Consider the following 6,585-nt stretch of genomic DNA (forward strand, 5'->3'; position numbering starts at 1 on the left):
TTTATACTCATTCCTCTCTCTCTCTCTCTCTCTCTCTTTCTCTCTCTCTCTCTCTCTCTCTCTCTTTCTCTCTCTCTCTCTCTCTTTCTTTTGGGGGGTGAGGGTTGAGAAAGAGTTTCTCTGTGTAGCCCTGGCTGCCCTGGAACTCACTCTATACTGGTCTTGAACTCAGAGATCTGCCTGTTTCTACCTCTCGAGCATTGGGATTAACGGCATGCTCCACCAACACCTGGCTTTTTTCTACTCATTTTCTGGACCAAGAGGACTTTAATGCTTCTGTTACTTCATTTTAGGGTCCCTTCTTCTCCTAACTCCCCCCCCCCCCCGCTGCTGCTGCTGTCCGAGGGACATGTCACCTGCATTCTCTTGCTGCTTTTTGTATTCCCTCACTTTCTTTTCTTCTTGGACCTTGGCTTCCTGGCTGAAGAATAAAGGTATAATTCAACCTGTTCTCTTTCTATGAGGGAATGGACTCCACGAAACAGGAGGACAGGGAGTATGAAGACAGGGAGGCTAAACCCACAGGATCAGTGCTGAGGAGCAGAGAGTTAGCAGAGGGGCAAAGAGATCCAGCTCAGAGGCAAAGGGAGAGAAGCCCTTGCCCACTCCCAAGCATAACACTAAGACTTGGAGAACACAAAAGAGGAAAGACTATCCTACCCTATTTCTTCTTGAAACAATGGAAATATACCAGGGCTGCTATCAGAGTCATCCAAGCTACAGATCCAACGACGAAGCCGGCAATTGCACCCCCCGAAAGGTCAGAACTCCCTTGTGTTGGGTCAGCTGTCAGGGAAGGAAAAGACAAGAAGGATTGAAGTAAAATGTTTTCCAGTGGTGTGCCCGGGGAATTCTCAGCATGAGATGATTTCTGTTCACCCTCTTGGGGAATGTGTTTTCTGTGGGTAGGTGAAGTGTGAGCTGAAGTCTCTTAGCAAGTGTCTCTACACCCTCGCTGTGTTTCTAAATTGGTTTCTCCCTCTTCCTTCCAATCCTTGATTTCTTCAATTTTATCCAGGCAATCATGTGAAGCCATGGGAATGTGAGACAGGGCGAGTGCTATTTTGTGTTGAAACTCCCAGCATTTTCATCTTTTCTCAAGGTCTCAGCTGTGGCAGTCATGAATAAGTGGTCTCTTGTGGCTGTGATCTAAGTGACAGAGGTCAGGCTAGTGACTCTCAGTGTACCAGCTCCTCTCCACAGAGACCATGGTTTCTGCAGGGGTAGAAAGGCCAGGCAGACTCTGTAAGACCCTGTCCCTCTGCTTGGTGACTGCGGGGAACTGAGTCTCAACCTTGCAGAAACTCTGCTGGAACTGCACCGCGATCTAAGACATGCCTCCTTCTCTGCCTCCACAGGGATCATATCTGCATTTGGCCTGAGGGCTATCTCAGGCTCACCTTTACAAGTGTATCCCCCACTAATGCCTTGCTTGTCTGAGCCCATCATGGCCACATTTTGGAGAATGAAGACTAGTAACTTACCAGATTTGGAATTTTGCATCAGACACCCTTTCCTTTTTCCCCCTCCCATGTTTATTTAGTAACCTTGCTATAGGGGTTTCACTTCTTGGATAACATGGGACTCCCCACATCCCTTATGTAATAAAACCTTCCTCACTTCTTTACACCTTGGTGTAGCCATCTGAGCCTCCACCTCACCAGTCCGCTCAGTGTGATTATTAATGCTAATGCTGGACATTGTGGTATGACATTTATGATGTGGCTGGCCTGTATTGGTATCTGGTTTCATCTAAATGATGAATCTGTCGCATAGAAATTATTTCCATTTAAAGGATGAAAAAACTGAGGCTTCCAGTGATTTGTAAAAAGTACTTGAATCTGTACCTAGCATGCACGAGATTCTGGGCTCAAGGCTTAGCACCGAATAAAATATTCCATGAACATGAAAAAAAAAAAAGTACTTGAATCTGTATGGTTGACCAGAGACAGACCTGGCTACCTGACTTCACGGTCAACATGAGTGCTAGGAATAATTGCAGCTAACATTTATTTCACTTTCTCAGTGTGTGATATTTTGCCAAAAGGTTATTTGATTATTATATTAAGTCCTTAAAAATTACTCTGAGGGATGGATGGTGGTGGTGCATACCTTAAATACCAGCACTCAGGATGCAGAGGTAAGCAGATCTGTGAGTTCGAGGCCAGCCTGGTCTAAAGAGACAGTTCCAAGACAGACTCCAAAGCTACACAGAAATCCTATCTTGCAAAACAAAAGAAATAAATAAAGTAAAATAAACCTCCCAAACAAAAAACTTACTAGAAGGCAGGTGAAGAATATGATGTAAGCTAGAACCCTAGCATCAGATGCTGAGGCAGGAGGATTGTGAGTTTGAGGTGTGTCTGGGTCATATAATAAGATCCTTGCCTTCCTAAAAGCTCCCCCAAGCTAGTGGTGGTGGGGAAATAAAGAATAGAATGAGCATGAACAAACGGTACCAGGAGAGAAAGATGATGCACCAGATGTTGGCTCTTCAAAAATGCTTAGCAGTATTGCCAGCCCTTTCCCACATTAACTTTACATAAAAGAGATGGCTATTACTAAAATTTGAGACCTGCCATAACACGAATTTCAAGAGAACTCAATAGTTATGAGCTAGCTGTTGGGTGGCTGAGATGCAGCAGACTAATTCCTGGAAACCCTGATGCTTTAGAGACAGAAAGAAACAAAATAGAATAGATACATAACCAACAAGATTGAATGAAAACATTTGACAAAATTTCAGAGACTTAATGGCAAAAACACTGACACTGGGTAGAAGTCCAGCTTAGTCTAACAAAGGCCACACATGGAACCCACAGCCAGCATCATATTCCGTGGGGACACTGGCAGCTTTCCCTCTGAGATCAGGAAGCACACAGGATGCTGCTGTGACCACTTCTGTTCAAGAGACTCGTAGGACACATATCACACAGAACCATCAGGCTAGACAATGAAATAAAAGGTGCCTGAGTATAAGGGGGTAAAATACACATCTGAGATGACATGAGCTTGTTTGTAGAAAATCCTTAACCTTCTACGGAAACTCTAAGAACTAAATGAGCAAAACTAACAAAATTGTTGGGCAACAAAGTGAACGTGCCCAGATCAGCTGTATCTCTGTATACTAATATTGACCGTGAACTGTTAGATTTCCTTTTCTTCCTGTCAGTAGTGGAGCTTGAACCTAGGGTCTATGCATGCTAGGCAAGTGTTTAGTTACTGAGCAAGAGCCCCAGTCTTAACATTGGACAACTGGAAAGGAAATCAAGAAAGTATTTTATTTATGAGCTCAACAAAAAAGAATGAAATACTTAGAATTGACTCTACCAAAGAGATAAAAGACTTGCACCCAGAAAACTACCAAATAAGAGAGATGAAAGAAGACAAAAAATGAAAGCCAGTGGGGCTGATGGGTGGAAAAACTTCATCTCATTATTGCTGTTTTGCAGTGCTGGGGATCGAACCCCGGGCCTTGTGCATGGTGATTGATGCTCAATTGTTGAACTATAGTCCAAGCTATGCCTTTTAATTTTGATTTTGAAACAGGATTTCACTAAATTAATCAGGCTGAACTTAAATTGGCTATTTTAGACACCCTTAGAGCTATGGTACTCCTGCTTCAGTTTCTTGAGTGGCTGGAATTATTGGTATGAGTCAGCTTGCCTGAAGGCCCTTTTTAAAGTAGATGATAATATTACTGAAAGTAGTTTATCAGCTCTGTTCACATAAGATCAAAATCCCAGTGGTACCTTGTACAGAGATAGAAAATCCATTCTAGATGTCCTGGAACTCACTACATAGACGAGGCTGACCTCAAGCTCTCACAGAGCCACCTGTCTCTACCCCCAAGAGTTGGGGTTAGAGGTGAGCGCCTTAAAAGTATATTGACAAAAACGAACAAAATCGCGGGACATCCTTGGTGATTTTATAATTTTAGTACAGAGCTTCAATAATCAAAATTAAAATAAAGGCGGACATACAGATCAGTGAAGTAGAATTGGAAAGCCCAGAAATTCTCATGTACACTGGCCACTGATTAGATTAAGATTAGTTGTTACTGTGAATGTGTTTATGGGGCACAGTTTTTGCACATATATTATAATGTGTTGTCAGTCCCAAGCAGGTAGCACATCCATCACTTCATTTGCCATTTTCACATTTGTTAAGGACATTTGTCTCTGTTGGCTCCTTTAAATTGGTCAGTGTCATACAGGGCTGCCCTGCTGAGTTACAGAACTTGGAAGGCATTATCGCTGTCCAACTGCACCTCTGTGACCAGATGAGTTTTGATCAGGATGCTAAGATTGTTCAATAATAGAAACATGATCTTTTAAACAATATATGTTGAGGAAATGGGATATCTAGGCAAAAGAGTGAAGTTAAGCCTTCAGCTAACATCATATAAAAAAAGTCAACTCTAAGTGGATCAAAGACCTAAAATGAATCAGAGCTGAAACCCATCAGACTTTCAGGGGACAGGGTGAAAGCGTCTTGAAACTGGACTTGGCCTGGTTTCTTTGTTATGATGCCAGATACATAGGCAGCAACAAAATAGATAAATTGGATTTAAGCAAAATTGAAAATGTGCATCAGATGATGTTATCAGTCATGTGACCCAGCAGGTCTTTGCGGCATTTTTCACAATAATCAAGGACAGTAAACCATCTATTCATGGATGAGTAAGTAAAGAGAATGTGATGTCTATTCTCATGGCTGTGCTGTTAAACCTTTTAAAAGAAGGTGGTTCTGTCAATGTGGTTATGTGAAAGATCCTAGAGTACATGATGCTGAGTGAGATAAACCCTGCACAGAAAGGCAGATGATCTCTTTCAGGAGAATCTCACAATCTCTGCGGACAAAGAGAGAAGAATGAAGGTTACCAGAGACTGAGTGGCAGCAGGAGGGATGGGGGAGTTACTGGCCAAGGGCACAAGGATTCAGATAGACCAGAAGGTTAAGTTTTGAGAGGTTTGACACAACAGGCAGATTATAGTTCACTATAATGGATTGTGAAGAAATGAACAATAAATTTCAAATGTCTTAGCCTAGAAGGATAAGGGAAGTAACAGGTGTGTTAAGTTGAATTAATCCTTCCAAACTGTATCTAGATATTGTTTCTCTTAAATGTATTCTGTTATGACACCAATTTAAAAGCCATTAGTAACAATAAACAAAGAACTATACCAGGAAGTAAAAAGTCCACTTCAGAACAGCAGAAAATACTTGTAAATAAACCATCTGACAAGAGGCCGATATTCAGAGTATGTACGAAACTCCGACATAGCAAACAAACAACCCAGCTGAAATACAGAGGACAAGAGTAGGAAGGGACGGACTTGACAGAAAGTGTGTGCATGGCCAAGAAGCACAGGGAAAGAGGCTCCACTTCACTTTTCAGTCACTGACCAAAGGAAATCAAAGTCACAATAAAGCACCCTCCACATCTCTTAGGTCATTAAAATCACAGACAGGAAGCAAGAGCTTTGGAATACATAAAGAAATTAGAGCTCTGGGGCATCACTCAATGGGAGGCTTAAATGTAACCATGAGACACGTCATTGTGACTCCTCAAAAGAGTAGAGAATTGCATTCAACTCAGTAACTGAATCCAGGATTGTAGGGGGTGGGATAGATTACGAGAAGTTTTGGAAATGGACAGTGGTTGTGTTTACACAGCAATATGAATATACCTTATGCCGCTGAGCTGTACATTTCAGAACTCTACAATGGCAGATCTAAAAATTAAAAATGATTTCTATGTATGGGTGTTTTGCCTTGAGTGCCTTTGCACCACATGCACGCTTGGTACCTGAGGAGGACAATAGAGGGTACTGGATTTCTTGGAAATCAGTTACAGACAGTAATATGCTACCATGTGGGTGCTGGGAATTGAACCTGTCCTTTGAAAGAGCAGCTAGTGCTCTTAGTTGCTGAGTCATCTCTCCAGTCCACATGTGAGTGTACACACACACACACACACATATACACATATATACACACATACACACATATATATGTATACACACACACACACACACACACACACACACACACACATATATATACACACACACACACATATATTACACAACACCAAAAAAAGTTAATGGAAAAAGAGTCTTGTACAAGGAGGTCGTGGTATAAATATCAGCATGAGGATCAGAAACTAAGTATATGGTCCAACAAGATGGGCCATCTGGTAAGAGAGCCTGACATACTCCCCCCTCCCAGAGTATCTATTCCCAAATGTCACACATAAATGTACAAACAAATTTTATCCAGTGAAATGCCTTAGCAGATAAAGGACTTTCTCACCCACCTTAGTTCAGTTCTCAGTCCCTAGAGAATTGACTTCCACAAATTGCCTTCTGACCTTCAGTCATGGGCATGGAACACACACACAAAATGGATAAATATGCAGATATAGTATGACTCAATACAGGTCCTTGCTATCTATGGATTTTACGTTTATGGATAAAAACAAACCTTGGAAGCAAAGTACTTGGAAACAATATGTCTACAGTGAAAAATGTATTGCTTCCTCCTGTCCTTGTCCCTTACTGAACACAATAAGACCAGAGT

The 6,585-nt window shown here is 41.8% G+C and overlaps 1 protein-coding gene across 1 annotated transcript in view; it reads right to left on the reverse strand.

Annotated features, from left to right (window-relative positions):
* The window catches only part of LOC101984398 (carcinoembryonic antigen-related cell adhesion molecule 2), a 28,031-nt gene that overhangs the window by 2,364 nt on the left and 19,082 nt on the right, over positions 1–6,585 (reverse strand). The gene's annotated exons all lie outside the window — the stretch shown is intronic.

This window comes from Microtus ochrogaster, linkage group LG4 (genome assembly GCF_000317375.1).
Source record: "Microtus ochrogaster isolate Prairie Vole_2 linkage group LG4, MicOch1.0, whole genome shotgun sequence".
Lineage (NCBI taxonomy): Eukaryota > Metazoa > Chordata > Mammalia > Rodentia > Cricetidae > Microtus > Microtus ochrogaster.